Source organism: Silene latifolia, chromosome X (assembly GCF_048544455.1).
Source record: "Silene latifolia isolate original U9 population chromosome X, ASM4854445v1, whole genome shotgun sequence".
Classification (NCBI taxonomy): domain Eukaryota; kingdom Viridiplantae; phylum Streptophyta; class Magnoliopsida; order Caryophyllales; family Caryophyllaceae; genus Silene; species Silene latifolia.
Window position 1 is genome coordinate 101778618 of NC_133537.1, and position 14981 is coordinate 101793598.

Genomic DNA, 14981 nt, shown 5'->3' on the forward strand with positions numbered 1-14981 from the left:
TAAGCATCCACTCTATCATTGTAAGCTTGCTTGTGCATTTCCCTCATGAGTAGTGTCAAGTAATCATTTCCCACTTCGACATCCTTGGGTTTGAACTCTTGGTATTCAAATGGGTAAGGTGGGGTGATAATGGAGGAGGAGGGCTCGGCAATTTCGCCTCTTTGTTGTTGAATGATATACTCGGTCTCTTTGGAGAGTGGGAGAAGGTAGTTCGGTCGGTGAACATTCAATCGGCAAATTTTGGAAGGCAAGGTGAAAGATCTAGCTTCATTGGTTAACCACCCATATTTGTCGTCAAGAGTTTCGTGCTTCACCCACTTGAACTTGTGAATCATGGTGTCCATATCAACAAGATGTCCTCCTTTAACCGACACATAGGTGTTGTTTTAATTGAAATCCCGGTTAAAATGCCTAGCCAAATGGGTAACTAGTCCTCCATTTACAATAAAAGCGGTGCCTTCTTTGCCACAATCGACATTAAGCCATCGTTCAACCAAAAGTCTTAGAGCATTGTATGGCTTGGTAAATTCCCTCCCAATGTTCAAGGCCGACTCAAGAAGAATACAATCGAGTTTGGTAAGGTGATTTTGTTGGGAAATGTGTCCTCAACAATAGTGCGATCACATGATTTAAATATCATTATTAAATCTCATTTCAAGAATACGGAAGGGATGATACATTACATATATATAGTCAACTGGTCCACACATATCGGTAATGATTGGCTGGCTAGAGTTTGACATTACTGTCGTGCGACGGTGGTGATCAGTTGATCCCTTGAGGTCACACCTAAAGGACGATTCCCTTAATTGAAAAGGTTAATTAGTTGTATACCGTCTGATTAATTAATTCCTTAAAATTGAACAATTCGATTTGTGAGAAAGAGAATATTGATATCTTATTGTAATGGGATTAAATAAGATTTATTTTAGTAATAAAATGCTTTGTTGCTAAAATTATTTATTGTTTGAGAAACAATAAAGATAAGAATGAATGGTTAATTATAATTACAAGAAGTTGTGAATTATAACTGTATGACCCATTTTATTTAAGTGATCAAGCATCACTAGTCAATTTGTTGAATGTAATTTAATTAATTTATAAAATGATATTTATGTGATAAATATGCATTTAATTAATTAGTAACATGTATCATACTACATGTGACATATTGTGTGACAAATGACAAATTGACAAAAATAAAATGGTAGTCCATTTTATACATAATGGACCGAAAATAGTGGGTGTGTTAGTGGGTTTTGGTTGTTTTATTTTATTTGATAAAATAAACATCATGATGACTACTCTTGACTAGCCTTACAACCTACTCCACTTTCTTACACACCTATATTTTTGATAAGATAAAAAGAAAAGCAATGATGCTCCTTTGGGCTAGAGTTGGGCGGCACACACACTCTTCATTGAGTAGTGTTGGTTGCTTTATTTTTCTTAAATACTACCATTCATAAAACATGCAAGATGTTCATGTAGAATTTCCTCTCTTCTCTCTCTTCCATCTTCATCAAAAAGGATGAGATTTTAATCTAAATTGTTCATATAAATTACTAAGATTACTAGAAGTAGTATATGAGTATTAGTAATAGATTTTAAGGTAAACTACAATACAAACATCTAGTACATGTTTATTTGTGGGATTAAGGGATTGTCTTGGGTGCTACTAATTGGAGGGCTTCTAATTTGAAGTCAAGAATGTTCATCCATTAATGGAAAGCTCAAGAACTAACAAGAAGGAGATCTTGTTAGTGCCCATTATGACCGAAATCTTTATGGTGAGAAAATGTTTTCTTATCTTATTTTATTAATGTTTGCATGCATAAAATCCACATTTAATTTTATGACAAATTAATTTTAACATATATGAGTATGTTAGTATGTATATAGATCTACATTTCCTTCAATCGGTATCATGAGCCACGGTTGTTTGCATGCAAATTGGTTAAAAGTTTTTTCAAGTTATAAGAATAACAAATAAAACTTGTAAAATTTGTGTTATTATGAGATATCACTAAATTAATCCATGCATGTTAATATTTCTGGTCCTAAAATGTTTTAGGATATTTTGGTTAATTTTACGGATTTTTATTGTTCATATTTCTCTATAATGACATTTAAATGTGATTTTATGAGTAAAAATGTCATTTTTGGTCGAAAATTAGCTATACTTCGAATTTTAAGTTGGTTTTTGGATATGTTGTTACATATATTATTTTGAGATAACCTGTAAATTTTCATAATTTTTGGACTTGTTATGCTCGAAAAATGAATTTTTCATTATTAAATACGGATTTAAGAGAAAAATAGGTTAATATGAGTTAAATTTCGAATCTGGTCATAGAAAATTAATATGTTGTCACATGCAATTTTACAAGATGTGTGTAAAATAATTGGCTATAAAGAAGTCTTTTAGCATGATTTATGAATTTTTGAAGAAAAATAGCATAAATAGTGACATTATTAGTGAAAATTAATAAAACATAATCTATGACTTAGGAAAAACGTCTAATGTTGCATTTTATTATCTTTTTCAGATCTAAAATTGAAAAGTTAGTGAAAATAATTTTTCCATGTTTTTATGATTATTTTATTATAAATCGATAAACCGCAACATTGTTTTTCGAAAAATTTGAAATTTTTAACCTAAGATTTTGAACATTATGAGTGTCATGGAATTTTTCCAGAATGTTCATGAGTTTAAATTTCAAATTTTGAATTTATTTGAAATTTTTGATTTATTTGAAGTTTAATAGCTTATTTTTGTAATTTTTGGTCCATTTATGAACAATTTTGTAAATAAAGGTTAATTATGGTCAAATTATTAGTGAAGACTATATTTTGAGTCCTAAGAGGTTAGGGTAATTAACTTATGCATAAATATGAGTTTATGTATTTTTGTGATTATAAAATGTTGAAATCACGCAAATCCGTAAAAACCGAGTAATATACGATATTGGCTAATTAAAGGCGATTTAGCATAAAATTGAGCATGTTCATACATATTATAATGCTGCATTTTTCTTTATGATTGTCATAATTTTAATTTATGTAATTTTGAATAATGTAATTTTACTTAGTATGGCCTTAGATTTTAATTGGTATTTCCCGAAATGTATGGGAATACCGATTCGGTTGTAATTTTTATTGTGATCTCGTATCACCGTTTTGTAATTTAATAGATTTATTTTATTTTAAGTTACAAATGTATAATAGGAAATTATGTAATTTATTATGTAATTTTATTCATTCCGGAGTTCCAAAAGATGGATTTCTTCAAGAATGGCGATACATAAAGACGGTGTTACCTAGAGATGCGTGCCACAACCGAAGTTCAAGGGACCAATGGAGTTGGTTTCCGAATGTGTAATAGGTTAATAGTTTTTCTTTTTTAGGAAAGGTCATACTAGGATTTATTTATTTTTATGCTTGCATTTTATTTTATGTCGCATGCATCGCTAAATCGCCATAACTAAACATGCATCCTCTTTTTTTTTTTTTTTTTTTTATCGAGTTTATCGACCGTGTCAATTAGAATTATCATAGTTCACCGCTTTAGTTCACTTAAAACGTGATAGATAATAAATTGACATGACCTCTCGCTAAAACAAACAATTGAGACATAGCCTTACCAAATAGTAGAAACCATGAAAACCTATTTCGCGAGGGGAGTGCACTCGGCCACCCCGGGTACAAACCTTGTTACGTAGGGGAAGTGGGTGATAAATGTCTAATCCACCGAATTCATGTTGATGAGGGTTTCATCGGCTACCCCGTGCCTAAGTTAATGTGGGTTTGGATAATGGACACATTTATTCGAAATTTGGATTGAACTCAACAAAAGTAATTGATGAGGGTTTCATCGGCTACCCCGTGCCCTTGTTGATGTGTTTTGGGCTATAGATAAATATTAGAGTAATTTTATCGACCAAGAGTTCTAAAAGTAGAATCGATTAAAAGGTTAATCCACCGAGTTATATTGATGAAGGTTTCATCGGCTACCCCGTGCCTAAGTCGATATGAATTTGGGTCTTGGAATCATTTATCATAGTTGGGTAGAGGTCACTATGTAAATGCTTTACTTGTTTTTCAAGTATTAATAAAACGATAAATGTTAAGTTTTCCACTATTCCGTTGTTATATTGTTCTATTTCTTTACCACAATTCATATACGATATCATTTCGTTTTTGATTCAAATCTCCATTAAAACATCGTAACTAAAGACAAAATTTGAATTTGCTTCTAAAACCTCAAACGAACCATTGCTAAGGATCTCTTGTTAAGAGTATAGATTAAAGTTATTCATTATCAAACAGGTTTTGATTCTTGACTAACACATCTACTTACAATGGATTATTTTTCATGTACTTAAATGAATTAAGTACCTTGAAGCGATAAATTGTTTTGGTAATTAGTTTTGTCGAGAATTCGTAATTGACCAAAATAACGCAACCACTTCAATGAAAGTTTTAAGACTAAAACGAACAAATGAAGAGTGAATCTTCATGAATTCAATTTTGCTTCTCAAAGCAAAGACTCATTGAATTAAGTGGGAGCATTCTCTTAAACCGTTAAGATGAGGACGAGGTTCAAGAAGTAAAGATTATAATGGAATTGATACAAGGTAATGTTAAAGGTAAAGTTGTTGAGAATGACGATACTAAACCTATCAAACCCGACCGATAAAGTTTCCATTGTCTTAAATGTTAGACACGAGAAAGGAAACTACCCCAAATTATTGAAGAATCAACAAGTTAGTTGTGGGACATCTAATTGAACCTTCTTCTTTAAATGTTTATTTGATTAAACATAAATTTTGCTAGTATTACTCCGTCAATATTAGAAACCGGTGGTGGTTTTCATCATTATGCTTGATACATAGGATGATTAGAATATGACGACTAGCAACAATGAAGTCGAGAAATAGAGTAATTGTGTACTCAATCTAGTTTTTGGATTTAAAGTTGTACTTAATTATGACTATTAAGTGCATTAACTCTAAATAAGAATATAAACTTGTTAAGATACAAAAGAGGTTATACACCATGATTTGATGTATGGCTAGCCCATCATCAAGGTGATTATATTCTAAACCAAACTAGAATGATATATCATGAAGATGATGTAAGACTCAAATTGGTAACCCAAGATTAAACCTTAAATTTTGGAATGATGAACGCAAAGAGTTATCGAGTACTCTTGAAACCATTAGATTGTTAATGGTATATGCGTATCTTGTATTCAAAGCAAGATGTCTCGTGCTTTTTGGTTGAAAAGGAGATCGAGGTTGTAAATCATCGATCCAAAATAGGTTGATCATTTTCTTTTACCAACGATTTAAGTTGACGCTAGTATGTTCACTTAATAAGGTAAATAGAGAAATCTTTGAAGAATTTCAAAGAGTTCAAGGAATCACGATTTAGTCGTGATGGGATTATCAAAGTGAAGACTTTGATATAAGCCAAAAGAAATGTGATATAGTATCACAAGTTAATCTCTCTTAGCACGCATTATGAAATAATGTGTGGATGGATAAGAGATCAAACGCTATTCGATATGGTTTGGACTTCAATCAAGTTACTTTGAGTTACTTGATCCTTTTGGGGATTTTATCATTTTTGTCTAAATTATTTTTCCACTAAATCGAATCATATGAGATATGAAATGGTAAGGGTACCATGGTTGTAAGTTTTCACAAGAAACAAATGCTCATTTTTCCTTTGCAATTATCACGAGCTCGACGGGTTTGCGGCTCATGAAGCTGTCTTTCTAAAATACAAGTTTATTTCTAGAAGACAGAGTGGGAGAAATTATTCAAGAGCCACGAAGAATGTTATGTCGCAAGAAACTGGTCTTTTCTTGGCTACATGAGACGTTTTGTGTAAGACATTGTTTCTTCAAAACCTAGGAGGTTAAATTCGTCACTTGTTAAAAATGATGAATTCATGCTACTTTTAAGAAAGCAAAGAGCTTATAACTTACAAAAGAAATTGTTTGATTCAAGTTGATTACTTCTAGAAAGTAATGAACGTATGACTTACATAAGAGTGATTAAGTCACAACTCAATACAAGGCTTAGAGCCATGAGAATCTGAAATAAAAGGCTTGATTAGTGACAAAGGGTTTTGCACTAATAAAGAGATATTTCAAAGCAAGATTGGTTGCAAAGAGTTTTGCACTAATTGAAATGCTTAAGTATATTTGGATCTTCTTAGGGATTGTGTTTCAATATTATGAAATACATAGCGAATGAATCTAAAACCCACTTCTTCAATAGAAGGAATGTATTCAATACATATCATGAGTTTAGTAGATTCTTGCAATCCTAAGATAATGTGAAACTTAAGAGAGGGTCTTAAGTAGGACATCAATGAGTTAGAATCAACATTTTGATCATGTGATAAAATATTTCTCGATAAGTCGAGAAGTTGTGGTTATACATGAAGTTTAGTGGGAGTTACGGAAATTTTAATTAGTCCGATATGTGGATGACATATTGATCATTAGGAATGATTTAAGACTTTTGGAGTATTATAATACATCTTGAATATCCGGATTTATGAAGATAAATCCACATGATATTAGAGTCAGTAAGAAGTCTTATGTTGATAAGATTCATGACTAGTTCAATTAAATTGAACATATTTGATTGATTTCATTTGCTTTCGCTGCCGAATCAATTAAAAAGAAATGATGTATAACACTTCATATGCTTTAAGTATGATGAATTGTTTTCAAAATCGAATTTAAGTAATCTTTACCAAGTGAGCTATAAAGATTACCCTTAAGTGCTTGCAGAAGCATTAAGGCTATGATGCAAAGTGTTTATGATGCAATATTGTGTAAGGGTGTTACACAAGTGACAATTGACAATTGAGATTGCGCATGGTTTCCGACAAAACCATAATCAAAACACATTAAGATGGTTAAGATACCATTGTGGCAATGTTTATTAAGAAGTAGATTTTCTAGAATCGTTCTAGGCAATAAAGAACAATGAGAGATATTTATAACGGAAATTGAGTACACTTGCGATCATGAGATGTGCAAGAAGGATGAGTCCCGCTTTGCTTTGTGAAAACAAAGTGGGAGCTATTCTAAGGATAAAAGGCCTATGTCTTGATTGGATCTCGACACGTACTCAGAAAGTTTTGTGATGCAAATGTATACATTACAAAGGAAAACGAGTATGTAGTGAGGTTGAGTAAGGTGCAAGAAATTGATAAAACCTACTAACCAAAGCATTCTCAAAGGCTAAACATGATGAGTCATGTCATTTCAATTGAATTGAAATGAACAACTACGTACAAGATCAAATTAGATTATAGAACATGAAATAGTAATCGAGCATTGACTATTCATGTGTGATAATCGCATTTGTCGTTCGAGTTTTATTTTTAAAACTCTTTTATTATACTTTGTTACATCCAAACGGGTTGTGGAGAAAATTGAACCCCGTTAAAGTGAACACGGATTAACATTGTATTTGCCCATAGTTACTTGCATGAGGTGACGTCTCGAAGTGACTAGAGTGTGAGGCGATTGATGGCAAGTTCAAGTGCCATAGAGTCATGTGAGATGACTAGTCGATTACATAGGCAGACTGTTAGGAACATTTTGTCGGGCCTTATGACCGCTTATAGAGTTCTGGCAATTTATATATAGCCTGGTCGTGGCGAGAGCTACTATAGTATTCTAATGAGTCGATTCTTTTGACTAAAGACTATTCACCTAAGATGGCACGATTTCAGATTAACTTTGATTTGTGTTACTACGACCTTCGTAAATGGGGTCAAATGGGCATATTTTGGGTTATGATGGTTGTGGCTAGTCGAAGGAATGAGTGCGATAGGAATTGTCCATCCCCTTGTCGGGGTTAAAACAATATCTCGGGGCCACTCGAGGAGTAATGAATTGGAAATGCGTGGCCACGCTCGGAAGGTATCCAGAGTGGATAAATCCGGTCAATCGTTATTCTCCGGATCGAGGAAACCACTCTCGATATGATCACTTGCAAGTACGACCGAAAGACACCTTGCATTGAGTGGGAGATAGTAATAGGACAAGAGAATTGGTGACGCACACTTGTCGAGGACAAGTGGGAGATTGTTGGGAAATGTGTCCTCAACAATAGTGCGATCACATGATTTAAATATCATTATTAAATCTCATTTCAAGAATACGGAAGGGATGATACATTACATATATATAGTCAACTGGTCCACACATATCGGTAATGATTGGCTGGCTAGAGTTTGATATTCTTTGTCGTGCGACGGTGGTGATCGATTGATCCTTGAGGTCACACCTAAAGGACGATTCCCTTAATTGAAAAGGTTAATTAGTTGTATACCGATCTGATTAATTAATTCCTTAAAATTGAACAATTCGATTTGTGAGAAAGAGAATATTGATATCTTATTGTAATGGGATTAAATAAGATTTATTTTAGTAATAAAATGCTTTGTTGCTAAAATTATTTATTGTTTGAGAAACAATAAAGATAAGAATGAATGGTTAATTATAATTACAAGAAGTTGTGAATTATAACTGTATGACCCATTTTATTTAAGTGATCAAGCATCACTAGTCAATTTGTTGAATGTAATTTAATTAATTTATAAAATGATATTTATGTGATAAATATGCATTTAATTAATTAGTAACATGTATCATACTACATGTGACATATTGTGTGACAAATGACAAATTGACAAAAATAAAATGGTAGTCCATTTTATACATAATGGACCGAAAATAGTGGGTGTGTTAGTGGGTTGTGGTTGTTTTATTTTATTTGATAAAATAAACATCATGATGACTACTCTTGACTAGCCTTACAACCTACTCCACTTTCTTACACACCTATATTTTTGATAAGATAAAAAGAAAAGCAATGATGCTCCTTTGGGCTAGAGTTGGGCGGCACACACACTCTTAATTGAGTAGTGTTGGTTGCTTTATTTTTCTTAAATACTACCATTCATAAAACATGCAAGATGTTCATGTAGAATTTCCTCTCTTCTCTCTCTTCCATCTTCATCAAAAAGGATGAGATTTTAATCTAAATTGTTCATATAAATTACTAAGATTACTAGAAGTAGTATATGAGTATTAGTAATAGATTTTAAGGTAAACTACAATACAAACATCTAGTACATGTTTATTTGTGGGATTAAGGGATTGTCTTGGGTGCTACTAATTGGAGGGCTTCTAATTTGAAGTCAAGAATGTTCATCCATTAATGGAAAGCTCAAGAACTAACAAGAAGGAGATCTTGTTAGTGCCCATTATGACCGAAATCTTTATGGTGAGAAAATGTTTTCTTATCTTATTTTATTAATGTTTGCATGCATAAAATCCACATTTAATTTTATGACAAATTAATTTTAACATATATGAGTATGTTAGTATGTATATAGATCTACATTTCCTTCAGATTTGTGCCATTTCTAGCTATCAAAGTATTCCCAATGACCTTATGCCATATTCTAATGCCCGGATGGTGGACTAAGAGAGCACGACAATCATGAAAACGCACGAATTTCTTCCCGGAAATTGCCATCCAAAGAGGAGCGGGGTCATACTTGATAGGAGTCTTTGTATATTTCGGGTTATCACTAAGGCCTAATATCTTACCCAATTCGCCATAAGTTATGCGTCTATCAACATTTTCAAGACGAAACTCGATGTTGGTTCGAGTCTCCACCCTTGTGACTTTCAAAGAACTTAAAAATTCCAAGGTGAGGGAGGGGTATGTCAATTCCTTCATTGTAAACAATTTACCCAATCCCATAGACTCAAAGAAGGTTTTGGTTTGTTCAAGAACACCCAATTTTGAAAATTCATCTTCACAAATAAACTTAGTAGGCATGATGGTTTTCTTAGCAAAGAGAATGAATTTCTCCCTATGAGAGTCGGAAGGGAAAGTTACCTCCGGATAATTGGATAATTGCTCAATGACCGGAGTTGTTGATGTTATAGCTTCCATAGGGGGACCTTTTTGAACCTTCAACCTTGCCTCATGGACTACCAATGCCTTTGACAATTGTTTTGCTTGAAGAACTTGTTGCCTTTTGGAAAGTGTCTTCTTTGGGGGTGCCTTGTTACCTCCTTTAGTTCTTGCCCTTCTCCTTTGCTTGATTATACCAATGGAAGATTGAAATCTTCAATTTTTAGTGATACCAAAATCGATTTAGGATGAATGTTGTTTTGTATCCTAAAAAATCGACTCAAAGGTTGAAGATTTTGGTGTTTGAATCACTTGTTGTTGCAAAAGGAGTGATTAATTTTTGTTGTGAGGAAGTTTGGATTTGATTTGATTGAATTTGGTTGAGGAAATTTGGTTTTGTTGATGGGGAGGGTGAGGGTTTTTTGGGGTTTTTGAGTAGTGGGTAGTGTTTGTATGTTGAAGAAATGAGAATGAATGAGAGAAAAAGGGGTTTAAATCAACCGTTATTTTTGAAAACGCAGTAGAGGACGAGCGGACCATGCATCAGGACGGGCGGATTCTTGAATGTTTAACCTAGGAAAAGACGCCACAGGACGAGCGTCTTTCTGGAGGGACGCTCGGATTCCTTTACAGAGAAATCCCCAGATTTTTGCTACTGAAAAAGACGAGCGTCTTTTGTGAAGGACGGCCGTCCAGAATGAGACGAGCGGATTCTCAGCTGAGACGCTCGGATTCTCTTACAGACCAATTTTTTGTATTATGCAGCTCTACCAGACGAGCGGATTGTCCGTTTGGACGCTCGGATTCCTCCTTGACCACACGGATTCAGGTCCATCCGTGGGTACTTCGCAACCCGTGTCATTTTCATTCTTTAATTCTATTATTCTTCATTGTAGGGGCACTACAAAGGCATGAATAGCCTAGGCAATTGCTATCCCCACACTAAGGTAAAGCACTACACATCAATAAAATCATAAGTCCCTCCCTCAGAAATGATGAATATCTTGATCAAGGCACAAAAATAAATCCAAAATGACAAAGAATGCAATGTAATAATTGAAATACAAGTTAGGGAGTTAGAATATTTACAAATGGTGGTTTAGGGAGGACTCCACCAAACTCTCATCCAATGTGAAATGTCAAGGGGGCATGTTCAAGGTGTTGTTGATGTTACTCAACACCTTGAAGAAGTAGTCGAAAGCTTGTTCATTATCATGATAAAGGTCCTCAATAGATTTTTGCATTTGTTGTTCTTCATAATGGTCTTGGTTCAGAGCATTACCAATATAGGGATTGAATATCCCTTCGAACTCATCATCCCAAAGACCGCAAACTTCGTCTACTTGATCATTGAAGGTTTCTTGAGTTGATAGAGACAACTCTCTTTCTTTCTTGTCTTGGCCAATGGGGCCATCTTCTTCACTTGTCACGGGTGAGATTTTCAAGCTCTCATTGTTGCTATTTACTTGCTCTTTTGATGGAGCATCATCCACTTTCTTTTTCCATTGAAATTCCAACTTCTTCCTATCATCCTTCCGGCTATAGTGATCAACCATAAAACATGGCTCATGCAATCGGGGAGCTCCCATGGTCTTGTCAAGATTGAAAATGATGGTTTCATCTCCCACTTCAAGGGTGAGTTCTCCATGCTTTACATCGATCACCGCTCCTGCGGTGTGCAAGAAAGGTCTTCCTAAGATAATAGGAATGTTGGAGTCTTCTTCCATGTCAAAAATGCCAAAATCCACCGGGATGAAAATTTTTCCAATTCTCACGGGAACATCTTCTCATACCCCTAAAGGTGTCTTTGTTGATCTATCCGCCATTTGAAGCGTGATGTTGGAACATTTGAGTTCTCCCATTCCTAGCCTCTTGCTAACCGAATATGGCATGACACTAACACTTACCCCAAGGTCACATAAAGCTTTGTTGATTGTAGTGTCACCAATAGTGCATGGAATGGAGAAACTTCCCGGATCCTTGAGTTTTGGAGGTGAACTCCCTTGAAGGATGGCACTACTTACCTTAGTGAAGGCAATAGTCTCAAGCTTCCAGATTGATTTCTTCTTCGTAAGGATGTCCTTCATGTACTTTGCATAGGCCGGAACGTGATTGATCAATTTCGTGAAAGGAATCGAGACTTCTAAATTCTTCACAATTTCCATGAATTTTCCAAGTTGGTCATCAAACTTAGGCTTAGCTTGACGACTCGGGAATGGAAGCGTAATCACAATGGGTTCCTTCTCCTTGCCCTTTTCTTCATTTTTCTTTGAAACTTCTTGATTGGTGGGTTCTTCTTCCCTAGAGTTTTCCACAACTCTTTCCTTGTCACTAGCTTACACAACTTCATCCTCAACTTGCTTCTTTGGTCCTTCATATTTCGTACCACTCCTCAAGTAAATGGCACTAACCGTTTCATGTCTTTGGTGATTACTTTGAGGTGGTAATTGCCCCTTTTGTCTTTGGGAGTTTGAATATGCTAGTTGGGTCAATTGAGTTTCTCACATTTTTGTGTGGGCTAGGATGTTGTTGATGGTGATGTCTTTTGCTTGGCTATCTTTTTGCATTTGAGTGAAAAATTTGTTGGAGCTTGTGTCCTCCACAATTAGTGTGATAACATTTATAAATCTCTTATAGGTTCACAAGGGTATACTTAGTATTTTATCAGTTGATTAACGATTACTTAATAACGGTTGGCTTGCTAGAAAGTTTGACGTTATTATCATACTGATGGCGGTGATCAACTGGTCCCTAAAAGTCACACCTAAAGGATGTGTTTGAGAGATGTGATTGTATGAAAATATGATCACATTGATGCCTGACTAAAAGGTAAGTCCATGTAATTGACTAAACAGTTAGTCAATGTGATGATGAGACGATTATTTAATATAATTAAATAATATTTGCTGAGACGAATTAACTGTCAATTCGTAAATTGAATATAATATGTTATATTTAATTAATGTATATAATGCTAGCTTAAACGAATTAAGATGTTAATTCATAATTAAATGTAATCAGTTATATTAAATTAGCAAATTATAAATATGCGATATTTATAGTTAATGTATATATTATACAATATTGTCATAATAAATGATGACGGACCGGTATTAAGTGTGTGGACTTATTAATACAGGACGACATTAATGACAATTTATAATTAATACACATTTATACATTTAGAAAACCAACCTAAAATAAGAAGATATTTTTCTCCTTATTTTTGGTGGAATTTCGGTCAAAGGGAGATAAAAAAAGGAAGAAATAAATCTTCCCATTTGGACGAATCAGAGGAAGAAAAAAAAAGAGAAAAAGATCTTCCCTATTTTCACTCATTATTTCGGTTATATGAGGAGTGAAAGGAGGATCATTTTTGACACTTGTTTTCTTTCACAAAACTCTCATCAAAACCCTAAATTTAATTAGAAAAATTAGGGTTCCTCTTCAAGCAAAAAGGGGATCTCATTCTAGCAATTTGAGGGGCATTTCTCGGAGCATCTTGGGTGCAACAATTAGGAGAATATCAATTCGATATTGTTCTTAGGCCATATTTGCTAGGACCGAAGGTTGATTCTTAATCTAATTCCTTTTGTTTATGCAATTTCATTTATGACTAGAAGTTTCATAATCATAATTTCGTTATAATCCTTATAATTTTAATGGAAGTATACCGATATTTCCTACAAAATTCTTGTTGGTTCTTTTGCATTTGGAGGACCGCTTTTTGAACATCAAAACCTTGGTCATTTTGTTGATTGTATGGAGTTTGATTTTGATAACCTAGGTTTTGGTTGAAAAAGGGTCTTTGATTTGGGTTTCTCATGGGAGGTGGGGTGTATGTTGGTTGAGAGTTTTGAACATTTTGGCTTTTGTATGAGAGATTTGGGTGGAATTTGGTATTTTCATTGTAATAATTGGAATAAGGGGTACCAATTTTGTATGCTTGAAAAGCATTCACTTGTTCATTTGTTCCACTGCATTCACTTTGGCCATGTCCCAAAGTTCCACAATTCTCACATATCCCACTTGGGATTGATGAAGATGCTACCGTGGCATTAACATGATGCTTTGGTGATTTTGAGGCTTCTTCAAGTTTAGCCATAGCCTTCTCAAACTTCAAGTTGATGGTATCAATATGAGCACTAAGTTGAGCACCCAATTGAGTAATAGAGTCCACTACATGCTTTCCTCCTCTAGTAGCCTTGCGAGGTCTACTATATTGTGAATTATGGACTACCATTTCCTCAATCTTGTTCCAAGTTTGATTATCGTCAACTTCGGTGAACATACAATTTGATCCCATGTTGAGAATGTTTCTTGAGTCTTCATAAAGACCATTCCAAAATTGCTGTACCAAGAACCACTCGGTAAGTCCATGATGAGGACATGAGCGACAAATTCCTTTGAATCGCTCCCAAACTTCATACAAAGATTCTTCATCCCTTTGCTTAAAACCCGTAATTTGAGCTCTTAGCATGTTAGTATTTTCCGTAGGGTAGAATTTTTTGTAGAAAGCTAGAGCCAACTTCTTCCAAGAGTCAATTCCAAGAGTAGCTTTATCAAGGCTTTTCAACCATTGTTTTGCGGTGCCAATTAGAGAAAAAGAAAATAAGACCCATCGAATTTGGTCTTGAGTCACTCCGGTTTGTGAAATCGCATCACAATAGTCACAAAAAGTTTCCATATGGGAATGAGGGTCTTCACTAGGCATCCCCCCAAATTGGCTTCTTTCGACTAATTGGATAAATGCGGATTTTGCAATGAAATTTTCCGTTAAGTGTTGTGGTGTGGGAGTACCATGGGGTAGGTTCTCTTCGGTTGGTACTGAATGTGATGAAAACTTAGGCATTGTGGGTTGGTTGTGTGATTGATTTTGTGTTGGGTTCTCCTCACCTTCTCTTGCCAAAGGATTGATGAACTCAATAGTGTTTGGTTTAATATCTACAACCTCACCAATACCTCTCAAAGTATTTCTAGCAAGTCTTATATTGGTTATCAAAGTCCTTTCAATTT

At 34.4% G+C, this 14981-nt stretch overlaps 1 non-coding gene across 1 annotated transcript; it reads left to right on the forward strand.

Moving 5' to 3' along the window:
• Positions 1-14338: 14338 nt before the first annotated feature.
• Positions 14339-14445, forward strand: LOC141624159 (small nucleolar RNA R71). The gene has a single exon (XR_012533970.1). It is a non-coding gene; the product is annotated as a small nucleolar RNA R71 (small nucleolar RNA).
• The last annotated feature ends 536 nt before the right edge of the window (positions 14446-14981 follow it).